The sequence below is a fragment of the Macaca mulatta genome, chromosome X (assembly GCF_049350105.2).
Source record: "Macaca mulatta isolate MMU2019108-1 chromosome X, T2T-MMU8v2.0, whole genome shotgun sequence".
Classification (NCBI taxonomy): Eukaryota; Metazoa; Chordata; class Mammalia; order Primates; family Cercopithecidae; genus Macaca; species Macaca mulatta.
This window is the reverse complement of record NC_133426.1, coordinates 141,656,301-141,670,167: the sequence shown is the minus strand read 5'-3', so window position 1 is coordinate 141,670,167 and position 13,867 is coordinate 141,656,301.

The window sequence follows — 13,867 nt, the reverse complement described above, 5'->3', positions numbered from 1 at the left end:
TATATCAGTGATGAAAACACACAAAAATTCCTGTCCTCATGGATCTTAAATTCTAACAGCACAAGAGGCAGAAAATTAATAATCAATACTTACATATAAAAAATCACCAAATGATATACTATGTCAGAAGATGATAACAGTGTATTTTAAAAATAAAATTTGAGTAAAGTATGAAAGATCGGGAGGTCGCAATTTGAAATAGGATGGTCAGATTAGGCATCATTAAGAAGATAACACTGAGCAAAGAGTTGGAGGAGGTGAGGGAAACAACCACATGGACTTCCGGGAATGAACATTCCAAGCAGAAGGAGTAGCAATACAAAAGCGCAGAGGTGAAGCATGACAGATACATTTGAACAGCAAGACAGGCAGCAAAGCTGTGGCAAAGTGAGAAAGGAGGAGGATGGTGAGACATGAAGGCAGAGCAGTGACAGGAGGCCAGTGTTACCTGATCTTGAAGGTTATGATACGGGTTGCTGCTTTACTCTAGGGAAAAAGGTAAGCAGGTTGGACAGGGTGAGGGAATAAGAGCACAACATCTGGGTGCAGGCAATAAGATCTTGCTTTGTGCAGAATTTAATGGTAATAATAAAGCAATAGAAAGTCTGCTTTTTATTAGCACCATGTATTAGCAATTATAAGCAATGTCAGGAATAGAATATTCCTTGACTCCTGAATTTCTGTTGGTCTAATTTCTAAATAATTGCTATTTTAATTATACATGACATAGATAATATAATTTCCTGTTATACATTCAATTCCTGAAAGATGTGATCTCAGTTTCATTCATTGGTTTTGAGAGAGAGTTAATATTGGTTCAAAGTTGTTTGAACTTGTTTCAGGTATAGTCTGTGTCCCCAACTCCTGTGGTAATAGAGTCTTAATTTTAGATTCAAAATATACAATGATAGCACAGTGATTAAAACGGTAAAGAAACTGACCTTGAGCTAATTTCATGTGAACACTTGGAATTTTTGTGTTTCAAATTTTAAAAAGTGAAGTAGGGTGTAAACTGGAAGATATAGTGTTTATTTGCTGTGCAAATTTAGAATTTAATACACAGATATAATATTTTGCTGATACTGAATAATATATTTAAAATAAAATATAATTATTTAGAAATTTTTATCTACAAAACAAATCGTTAAAAAATCCAAAATTGGGCCAGGCACGGTGGCTCACGCCTGTAATCCCAGCACTTTGGAAGGTCAAGGTGGACTAATCATGAGGTCAGGAGATCGAGACCATCCTGGCCAACATGATGAAACTCTGTCTCTACTAAAAATACAAAAAAATGAGCTGGGCATGGCGGCGCGTGCCTGTAATCTCAGCTACTTGGGAGGCTGAGGCAGGAGAATTGCTTGAACCCGGGAGGCAGAGGTTGCAGTGAGTTGAGATCGCGCCACTGAACTCCAGCCTTGTGACAGAGCTAGACTCTGTCTCAATAAATAAAATAAAATAAAATAAAATATTGAAATTATATCAAGTATCTTCTCTGACGACAATGGAATAAAACTAGAAATCAGTAACAAGAGGGACTTTGGGAATTATACAAACACATGGAAATTAAATAATATTCTCTTAAGTGACCAGTGGGTCCATGGAGAAATTAACATGGAAATTTAAAAATTTCTTAAAACAAATGAAAATGGAAATACAACATACTGAAACCTATGGGATACAGCAAAAGCAGTACTAGGAGGAGAGTTTATAGCAATAAGCACCTATATCAAAAAAGTAAAAACACTTCAAATAAACAACCTACTGATGCATCTTAAAGAACTAGAAAAACAAGAACAAATCAAACCCAAAATTATTAGAAGAAATACAATACAGATCAGAGCTGAAATAAATGAAATTGAGACCAAAAAATACAAACGATCAATGAAATGAAAACTTGGGTTTCTTAAAAAGATAAACATAATTGACAAACCTTTAGCCAGACTGGAAAAAAAAAAAAAAAAAAAGAAATGGCCCAAATAAATAAATAAAATCAGATGTGAAAAAGGAGACATTACAACTGATGCCACAGAAATTCATTAGTGACTACTATGAGCAATTACATGCCAATAAATTGGAAAACCTAGAAGCAATAGATAAAGTTCTAGATATGTGCAACTTACCAATACTGACCACGAAGAACTTCAAAATATAAACAGACCAATAACAACAATGAGATCAAAGCCATAATAAAAGGTTTCCTAGCAACAAAAAGCCTGGGACCTGATGACTTTACTGCTGAATTTTACCAAATATTTAAAGAAGAACTCATACTAATCCCACTCAAACTATTTCAAAAAATAGTGGTGGAGGAGCGAATACTTCCAAACTAATTCTACAAAGCTGGTATTACCCTGATACCAAAACCAAAGACACATCAGAAAAAGAAAACTACAGGCCAATATCCCTGATGAACATTGATGTAAAAATCCTCAACAAAATACTAGCAAATCAAATTCAAGAACGCATAAAAAGATCATTCATTATGGCCAAGTGGGATTTGGGCATAATGGACTGGGCATTTTTTATTTTTAGTAGAGACAGGGTTTCACCATGTTGCCCAGGCTGCTCTGCTGACCTCAAGTAATCCACCCACCTTGGCCTCCCAAAGTGCTAGGATTACAGGCATGAGCCACCATGCCTGGCCTGGGCTCTCTGTTCTGTTACATTGGTTCATACATCTGTTTTGTACCACTACCACACTGTTTTGGTTACCGTAGCCTTGTGGCATAGATTGAAGTTGGGTAATGTGATGCTTCCAGCTTTATTCTTTTTGCTTAGGATTGCTTTGGCTATTCAGGCTCATTTTCGGTTATATATGACTTTTAGAATAGCATTTTCTACTTCTGTGAAAATGATGTTGGTAGTTTGATAGGAATAGCATTGAATCTGTAGATTACTTTGGGCAATATGACCATTAAAACAATACTGATTCTTCCAATCCATGAACATGTAATGTTTTTCCATTTGTTTGTGTCATCTGTAATTTCTTTTAGCAGTGTTCTGTAGTTCACCTTGCAGAGATCTTTCCCCTCATTGGTTAAATGTATTCCTAGGTATTTTATTTTTGTGTGTGTGGCTATTGTAAATGCGATTGTTCTTGATTTGGCTCTCAGCTGGAATGTTATTGGTGAATAAAAATGTTACTGATTTTTGTACATTGATTTTGTATCCAGAAACTTTACTTAAGTCATCTATCAGTTCCAGAAGCCTTTTGGTGAAGTCTTTAGGGTTTTCCAGGTATAGAATCATATTGTCAGTGAAGACAGATAGTTTTACTTCTTTTCCTATTTCGATGCCTTTTATTTCTTTCTCTTGCCTGATTGCTCTGGTTAGGATTTCCAACATTTTTTAAAACTTTCACTTTAGGTTCAGGGTTACACGTGCAGGTTTGTTATATAGGTAAACTCATGTCATGGGAGATTGTAGTACAGATTATTTCATCACCTAGGTACTAAGCCTAGTACCAAATAGTTATTTTTTTCTGATCCTCTCCCTCCTCCCACCCTCCATCCTCAAGTAGGCCCCAGTGTGTGTTGTTCCACTCTTTGTGCCCATATGTTCTCATCATTTAGCTTTCACTTGTAAGTGAGAACATGTGCTGTTTGGTTTTCTGTTACTGCATTAGTTTGCTAAGGATAATGGCCCCCAGCTCCATCCATGTTCCTGCAAAAGACACGATCTCATTCCTCTTTTACGGGTGCATAGTACTCTGTCTTGTATATGTACCATGTTTTCTTTATCCAGTCAACCACTGATGTGTATTTAGGTTGATTCCATGTTGCTATCAAACATGATTTTTGTATTCACTGGAAAACCGAAAAATTCATATGACTCACTTTATTGCAATATTAGCTTCACTGTGGTGATCCCTGAGGTATGCCTATCTATACACCACTAGCAGTCCTAACTACCCATAAGAATGAATTAGAAAATGTAACAGTACAAGATCTCCATTTTTGTAGCCGCAAAGCTATAACATTATCTAAAGTTATCTCAACTGAAAATGCTTGAGATCTAAAATACAGAAACTTACAAAAGTGATTAAAACATGAAAATGTAATCAATTGAGAGGCTTTATATAACTACAGTATTGAACATGAAAAGGTGCCAGTTCTTTCCAAATACATTTGTCAGCTGAATATAATTCTGGTTTAAAAACAAATCAAGGGGACAAGACAATAATCTAGGGAAAAACATAAAGTTTATCTAGAAAAATCAATGGGTGAAACTAAAAACTTTAGACCGGTAATATCAGCAAAAAATTCCCTTAAATTGTAAAACACAGAGCTAAAATAATTTAAACTGTGATATACTGTTGCCAAGTATATTATAAAAAGTTATGGCAAAGTATTAAATAATTATTTTTAAAGATATGGGTAGTTATCCCATCAACTGTAAAGTAAGAATTAACATGGTAAGAAGGGGTCCATGAAGTTCAAATATTTTCTAACAAATAATAGGGCTTAAATAATAAACTTCCTTACATGAAGAGGAAGAATAAGTACTCTTATAAAAGGAGAAGTTCACTATGTGACACCTTTCCCTTCTTCAGCACTGAATGTTTAATTCAAGAAATGAAAGTTATTTTTGTAATAACTTTGGGTATTATATTTTTCTCTGAAAATAAATTAAAGGATGAATTGTTCTGATATATGTGAGAGGAAGAGCAAGTGGCTTCACCAGCCTGTATCATGAAAAAAAAATGAATTTAGACATAAGTTTATCTCCTTTAAAAAATTCAATATGTAAATAATACTAAATTCTAATACCATCTTACTTTAATTTGGGAATACTATATTAAACCTGTTGTGTAATAGAATTTGACTCTTTTTTGTCACTGGTTTCTGCTAGAGTCTAAATCTTTGGAATGGCCAGGTGCAGTGGCTCACGCCTGTAATCCCAGCACTTTGGGAGGCTGGGGTGAGTGGGTCACCTGAAGTCAGGAGTTTGAGACCAGCCTGGAGACTGGCCATCATGGTGAAACCCTGTCTCTACTAAAAAAAGAAAAAATACAAAAAATTAACCAGGTGTGGTGACAGGCACCTGTAATCCCAACTACTTGGGAGGCTGAGGAAGGAGAATCTCTTGAACCCGGGAGGCAGAGGTTGCAGTGAGCCAAGATCGCATCATTGCACTCCAGCCTGGGCAGCAAGAGCAAGACTCCGTCTCAAGAAAAAAAAAAAAAAATCCTTGGAATTTCCCAAATAATAGGAGTACTTTTGTTATTCATGAGCCCCATAAGCTATCACATCTGACAGTTCATGCTAATGAGGTGACTCATGTTAAACACTTAAATAACTTCAGGATGAGAACTGATCATTTCAGGAAGACTAACCAAATGATTAGGGGATTTGGGCTTTGAGCCATGTGATATAAGTCCAATCTTCTGACTTCCAGGGAAAGAAGGAAGGCTGAAGATTGTGTTCAATCATGGGGTCAATGATTAAATCAATTATTCATAAATAATAAAACCACAACAAAAACTCTGGACACTGAAGTTCAGTGGAGCTTTCTGGTTAATAAACACATCAGTGTGTCAGGAGGGCAATGTACCCTGATTCCACAGGAAAAAGATTTGATAGCTCTGCATTTGGGCTCCTCCTAGACCTCACCCTCTGTATCTCTTCATTTGGCTGTTCCAGATTTGCATCTTCATAATAAAACTAATCATAACTAAGTGTAGCACTCCCTTGAGTTCCATGTGTCATTATTGCAATTTATCAAACATGAGGAGGGTTAAGGGAAATGCCCAGAATTATAGTCAATTGGTCAAAAGTGTGAGTGTCTTGGGCACTCAACATGTGGCACGTGTCTAAAGTGGAGGCAGTATTGTTGGGGACCATGTCTTTTACTTGTGAAGTCTAACACTAACTCTGAGTGGTTAGCATCACAATTGAATTGTCCTCCCATATATCAGTTGGTGTTTGTGATGGTTAATTTTAGGTGTCAATTTGACTGGATTAAGGAATACCCATATAGCTAATAAAACATTATTCTGAATATGTCTGTGAAGGTGTTTCCAAAAGAGATTGGCATTTGCATCAGTAGACTGAGAAATGAAGATCCACTCTCACCCAATGTGGGCAGGCACCATCTGTTCAGTTGAGGGTCCAGGTGGAACAAAAAGGCAGAGGAAAGACAAATTCACTCTTTCTCTTCTAGTGCTGTGGGCAGGCACCATCTGTTCAGTTGAGGGCCCAAATAGAACAAAAAAGCAGAGGAAAGACAAATTCACTCTTTCTCTTCTAGAGCTAGGACCCCCGTCTTCCCCTGCCCCTGGACATCAGAACTCTGGGTTCTCTGGCTTTGAGACTCCTAGACTTGCATGAGCAGTCCCTCAGATTCTCAGGCATTCAGACTTGAACTAAGCTATGCTACCAGCTTTCCTGGTTCTCCAGCTCACAGATGGCCTTTTAGCTTCCATAATCATGTGAACTAATTCCCCTAACAAATCCTTTCTTTCTTATCTGTCTATCTATCTATCTATCTTTATATTTTTATATCTCTCTATACTATTAGCTCTGTTTCTCTGGAGAACCCTGACTAACATGGTGTTGAAATGAAACCTAATTTCTATTCCTATCACAAACGTGAAACCTCTGAAGGACTCTCCCAAAATGTAGATCATGCAAGAATCCCAGAGGAAGGAATAAAAGCACTAAAAATGAGCTCAGATTTTAAAATTTCAAGTGATAAGAGGAACAAATCATCAAAAGCACAGAAAACTAAATAAATCACCATAAGAAGTCAGAAACTTCAACAAATGATGATTAGCAACCCAAGAATCTAGGATACTGGAACAACCTGTTTAGTTTGTAATGAACAATATCAGTTGGTTGACTAACATCTCTAAAAATGAATCCTGATTTCAGTGCCCTGTTGCTCAAACAAATGCAGCAACTTTACACCTTTCTGTGCTGAAAGTGAATTAAGAGAATACTAGGTTTTGTGTGCTTACTTCAATATTGATTTATTTGACTTCTAGTGACATGGATGACTCAGCTGATGCTGACTGGCCTACTTCTTGCATTCTAGAAACTCCTAAAATGGCCAATAAAATATTTTTTAAGTTAAGGCATAGCTAATCTCAAAAGAAAGGGAAATCTGAAATAGAGAAATCAGAGCCAATGCAAGTAAACTCAAGACATTAGATCCAGGTATAATCCAAGGAGAAAGAGGGTCAGATGCTAAAGTCTCGCCCAGGGAAAAGAACAAGATTTTAGATTGGATGAGGGAGGCATGGAGTTAGAATTGAGTGTCTGCACAATGCCTGGAGACTGAAAGTGCAATCCAAATTGCAGAAAAAACCCTCTGACCACTGGCTTGGGAAGCAGCAGAGGAGCTGCCTTGGATGGGAAAACTCCAGACCTGCTTGAGAGTAGGGTCTGAATGTACACTACATTTGTCGAGACACAAGATTTCAAAGTTAAAGTGAAAACTTGTCTAAAAACCCTTAGGGCCTCAGTGTAGGCAAGTGTGAAACTTCTCTGGAGTACACTACCAAAATGTAGATCATGCAAAAATCCCAGAGGAAAGAAGCACAAAAACACTAAAAATGAGTTCAGAGTTTAAAAATTTCAAGTGATATCCTCTATAAATCACCATAAAGAAATCAGAAATTTCTTTTTTTTTTTTTTTGAGACGGAGTCTCACTCTCGCCCAGGCTGGAGTGCAGTGGTCGGATCTCAGCTCACTGCAAGCTCCGCCTCCCGGGTTTACGCCATTCTCCTGCCTCAGCCTCCCGAGTAGCTGGGACTACAGGCGCCCGCCACCTCACCCGGCTAATTTTTTTTTGTATTTTTTGGTAGAGACGGGGTTTCACCGTGTTAGCCAGGATAGTCTCGATCTCCTGACCTCGTGATCCGCCCGTCTCGGCCTCCCAAAGTGCTGGGATTACAGGCTTGAGCCACCGCGCCCGGCAGAAATCAGAAATTTCAACAGTGATTGGCAACCCAAGAATCTGGGATATTAGAACAACCTGAAGGAAACTATAAAATAATAGACCATAAAATTTGATGAGGAACCAAATAGAATTTCTAGAAATGAACAAGTATAGTCACTAAAATTAAATCCTCGTGTAAATGTTTAAGCAACCCCAGGATTGTCCAAATACTCCTTGGAAATCTCAAGATAGCATTCAAGAGCCCAACAAGCATCTTGGATACAGTGTTTACCAAATAATCTAAAAAATGCTGCCATTGACAGGTCAGTGCTTATTATAAGCTTACAACATGGTACTCTCTGAGATGGACTCACTCTGTCACCAAATTTTTATCTTGACTCTTTCGATTGAATGATATCTCAGTAACTTTTTTTCTTTTTTCTTTTCTCTCTCTCTCTTTTTTTTTTTTTTGAGACAGGGTCTCATTTTGTTCCCCAGGCTGGAGTGCAGTGGCGTGATCTCAGCTCACTGCAACCTCCGCCTCCTGGGCTCAGGTGATCCTCCCACCTCATCCTCCTGAGTAGCTGGGACACCAAGCATGGGCTACCATGCCCGGCTAATTTGTTGTATTTTTGTTAGAGACGGGATTTCACCACGTTGGCCAGGCTGATCTGAACTCCTGAACTTAAGCAATCCGCCCACTTTGGACTCCCAAAGTTCTGGGATTACATGTGTGAGCCACTGCTCCTGGCCACACTAAAATTTTCTTTAAAAAAATAAAACAGAAATATTATAAATGGATTTATTATTCATCTTAATACTTTTCTATTTTATAATTATAAAATTCTTGAAAACCATGTTTCTTCTCTTACCTTCATCTCCATTGGCCAGAATAATTGACCAACACTTAGGGATTCTAATTTCAAAGGGTAATATTAGTTTTTAAGTTATTATGATTCCCTATTCTGTGATCTGGAACCACCCAGATCTCTGCATTTGAGTCTCATTTTCCCTGCTACATTTACCATTTGGTGGTGTAGATGAGAGAGCAATGGCTCCAACTTAGCATTTTTCAATTAGCACTATTTTAACTATCTAACTTGAATTTTTTTAAAGAAAGAAGAAAAATTATAAAAACTTTAGTTAAAATAGAAGAAGAGTATAACATCATTAGACATTATTACTGATCTTTTATCCTATTCTTTTTCGAGTTAAATTTATTTTTATTTTATTTTTTATTATTAATTATTATTATTACTATTTTAGAGACAGGGTCTCACTTTGTCGCCCAGGCTGCAGTGCAGAGGCATGATCTTGGCTCACTGCAACCTCTGCCTCCCAGGCTCAAGCCATCCTCCCAACTCAGCCTCCCAAGTAGCTGGAACTACAGGCACATGCCACAATGCCTGGCTAAGTTTTTTTATGTTTCTTAGAGACAGGGTCTCACTATATTATTCAGACTGGTCTTGAACTCCTGGACTCAGGCAATCCATCAGTTTCCCAACGTGCTAGGATTACAGGCATGAGCCACCACACCTGGCCTTGAACTAAATTTAAAAGGAAGTTTCTCTTATTCATCTTTATGTCTCCTAAAAGTACTGTGTATACATGTTAGATGCTCAAAGACAGTTTTTAAAATTTTAAAATATTTCTATATGTCTAATAAGAAAAGGAACATCAGACCTTTCTAACCAATAGAGCTAACTAGTCAGAATTTATTTTAGGGCTTCTTCTCTTATTCATTATGACTAAATCCCCAATAATTGCTATTTAAATTACATTAAAATTTCTAAAAAAAATAAGAAGATACTCCCAAGAGCCAAAGTCACCATTTTAAAATCTGGTAAAAATGCATTTATTTTAGTCTGCTTATTTATTTTTTAACACACAGAGAAAACAAACAGAAGTGTATTATTCCAAAGGTCAGAACATGTTATAAATTACTGACACTTCCCAAATACCCTTGGCAGGGCCACCAGCATAGATGAAAGAATGACTTATACAAAAGCCACTGCAGTTTAGACACTCTCACAAACAGCAGAGTCCTCCTCTGGCTTGGACTTTTACTAAGTCTTATCCAGACATGGGAAAAGGAGAGAGGAATATCTCAGGGCGAGCCCATTCCAATATAAAGCCAGACCAAACAGAAACTACCAAGGGAGAGGAAAATGGAGTGTGAGGAAAGAAGCAATATAGTAGAGCTGGCCTATCATGCCCAAGGCTAGCACAACCAAGTCTGGGGAGATTCTCTTTCCACAAGGATCTTGATCATCAACCACTTGATCAAGTCTACAGACTTCCTTCCTACATGCACCTGGGCTAGGCTACCATATTTTAAAATACTTTTGCACATCCAAGGCCATATTATAGGATCCTACAGACAATGACATGGGCACCAGCCTCATGGATGTTTCTGCAGGTATTGCAGAAAGTCTGTATGATGACTTTAATGAGTACTATACTTAAACTTTGTGAGCAATTTCACATGGGTCTGGACAAGAGGAGTCCCTGGCCTGGGCTCTGTGCTTCAGCTGTACCCAGTCCCCACTTCTAGACCACACTCAGCATACCTGGAACTTTGCAAGTGCCGTCATGGTGCAATTTTCTTTTAATGTTAATTGCACATGTATAACATTTATGTTGCAGTGCATACATGTCTGTAAGCCTGATCATCATGTATAATGACTTTGTCACATGGAAAGAATCAGTAACTTTTGTACTGACAGTCTTACAGAACATGAACATTGGCCTTGAAAATAGTTGTCCTTTCTCCAGTATATAAGGAGTCTGAGGATAGTTATGTTCTTCACGAATTAATTTTTCAATTGTCATTTTTTAAGCATAATTTTTGAGTACTTCAAAATAGAATGGAAGAAGATGCTGGTGATGGCTAGTTTTATGTGTCAACTTGGCTAGGCTATTGTACTCAGTTATGATAAAACACTAATCTAGGGGTTCTTATGAAGGTGTTTTGTAGATGTGGTTAATATCTTCAATCAGTTGACTTTAAATAAAACAGATTACCTTCCATCATATGTGTGGGTTTTATCCAATTAGTTAAAAGGTCTTAAGATCAAAAACAGGTTTCTTGAAAAAGAAGATATACTACTTCAAGGCTGCAGTATCAACTCCTGCTTACGTTTCTAGCTTGCCAACCTACCCTATAGATTTCAGACTTGCTAGTACCCACAACTCCTTGAGCCAATTCTTTAAAATCAATCAATTTCTCTCTCTCTCTCTCTCTGAAATAAACACCTTGTTACTGGAAACTGGAGGAAGGGGGATCCTTGTTATATAGTGGCAAAAAGTTTAGCTGATTTGTGGTCCTGCAGTCATGTGAGAAGCAGAACTTGTAAACAGTAAGCTTGGATATTTAGCTGAGGAAATTTCCAAGCAAAGCGTTGAAGGTGCAGACGTGTTTCTCCTAGCTGATTATAGTCAAATGTGAGAGGAATTAGAAAGATTGATGCAAAAACTATTGAGCAAATGGGAACAAGGACATGACGATTTGAGAATTTCTCAGCCTATCCAAATTTCAAAGATGCAAAAATTAGAAGATTCACTGTCAGAAAATCATGCTCTGGAAAGAAAGTCAAGCGTGTGACTGAGCAACCTCTTACTAGTATATCAGAAGGATCAAGTTATTCTGTCACATAGTGGGCTCTTAGAAGAGATTACGTGTTTGCCTCATGAATCCTCTCAGCCATCTGAGCAGAAGCCAGGAATAGATATGGCATTATCCAGGAAAGACCTGTGGAAGAGCCTCTTGTCTAATGAAGTGAATCTCCATGACATACATGGAAGACCTACAAGATTTTTGAGAATTTTATGCTGACAGGAACACTGTCAGCTTATACAGAAAATGACAGAAAAGAGAGGAAATGAAAAAAGGCTATTGTACTTTCAAAATTCTACAGGTAGAAAACAGACTGAAAAAACTACTACTAACCTGCAAACACATATATACATATTTTCTATGACAAATGGAGGATGATCCTGAGGGCAGAGCCACAAGCTCAGAATGCAGAACCAAGAGCCCAGGTTGTGGAACATCAGTCATGAAGGATTATTCTCAAGCTTTCAGATCAAATGGAGGTTTTTTTTATAAATTATACTTTAAGTTCTAGGGTACATATGCACAACGTGCAGGTTTGTTACATATGTATACATGTGCCATGTTGGTGCGCTGCACCCATTAACTCGTCATTTACATTAGGTATATCTCCTAATGATATCCCTCCCCTCCCCTCCCCACAATAGGACCCAGTGTGTGATGTTCCCCTTCCTGTGTCCAAGTGATCTCATTGTTCAATTCCCACCTATGAGTGAGAACATGCGGTATTTGGTTTTCTGTTCTTGCGATAGTTTGCTTAGAATGATGGTTTCCAGCTGCATCCATGTCCCTACAAAGGACACGAACTCATCCTTTTTTATGGCTGCATAGTATTCCATGGTGTATATGTGCCACATTTTCTTAATCCAGTCTGTCACTGATGGACATCAAATGGAGTTTGGTTGGATTTTGAAATTGCTTGGAAATGGTACTTCTTTTTTCCTTTCATTCTCTCCCTTTTTAAGTGGGAATGTCTTTAAATGCTTTCTTAGGTTTGTCCCACCATTGTATTTTGGAAGCCATTGGGAAGTTTCACAGGGTCACACGTGGAAAGAAATTTTGCCCCAAAATGGATCATCCCCAGAGTCTCACCCATATCTGGTTTAGATGATGAGATTTGGGATTTTTAGTTGATGAAATTTAGATGAGTTTTTAACATTTGAATTGATACTGTAATTGGAGGAGACCATTTGGGAAATCGGGATGAGGTGAATGTATTTTGCATTAAGCACTGACATGAATCTTTGTCTAATTGTCTATTTCTCCCTTTATTTTTGTCAGCATTCACTTCATGTATTTTGGGGCTGTCTTGTTGGATGTGTCAATGTATATAATTGCTATATTTTCCTGATGTACTGAACTTTTTATGATTATAAAATGCCCAGCTTTATCTCTACTAACATTTTAATGTTTTAAACTCTATTTTATCTGATGTTAGTAATAGCCAGTAAAGCTTTCTTATGGTTATTTGCATAATATATGTTTCCATGCTTTAACTTTAAACCTATTTGTATCTTTGAAGTATGTCTCTTATAGACAGGATATGGTTGGGTTTTTTTAAAATGAAGTCTGACAATCTGTACTTTTTATTACATTGTTTAATCCATTAACATTTAATGTTATTATTGATATACTTAGGTTTGTACCTGCCATTTTACATTCTGTTTTCTGTATGTTTCACGTCATTTGTTCTTCCATTCCTTCCTGACCATTTTCTTTTGCATTAAGTGAATATTGTCTAATTAATGTTTTAACTTAATTAATTATTTTTTCTCTATATTTTTCAGGCATTTCCTTTGTTTTTGTTCTAGGGTTTATTATATACATTTTAACTTATCAAAATCTGCCTCAGGCCAGGCATGGTGGTTTATGCCTGTAATCCCAATACTCTGGGAGGCCAAGGCGGGTGGATCACTTGAGGTCAGGAATTCTAGACCAGCCTGGCCAACATGGTGAAACCCTGTCTCTACTAAAAACACAAAAAATTAACTGAACATGGTGGCATGTGCCTGTAATCCCAATTGCTCAGGAGGCTGATGCAGGAGCATCGTCTGAGCCTGGGAGGGGAGGCAGAGGTTGCAATGAGCCAAGATTGCACCACTGCAGTCCAGCCTGGGCAACAGTGCAAGCCTCCAACTCAAAAACAAAACAAATAAACAAAAATATGCTTGATATTTATACTATATTAATTTCAGTGAAATACAGTAATGTTACTTCTATATAGCACTGTACAATTTCCCTCTTGTTGGTGGTACTAATGTTATACATATTATATCTAGGTATGTTAGAAACCCAAAATTACATTGCTATAATTATTACTTCATGTAATTTTATGTATTTTTTTAAAGCTGAGAAGAAAATGAGAGTAA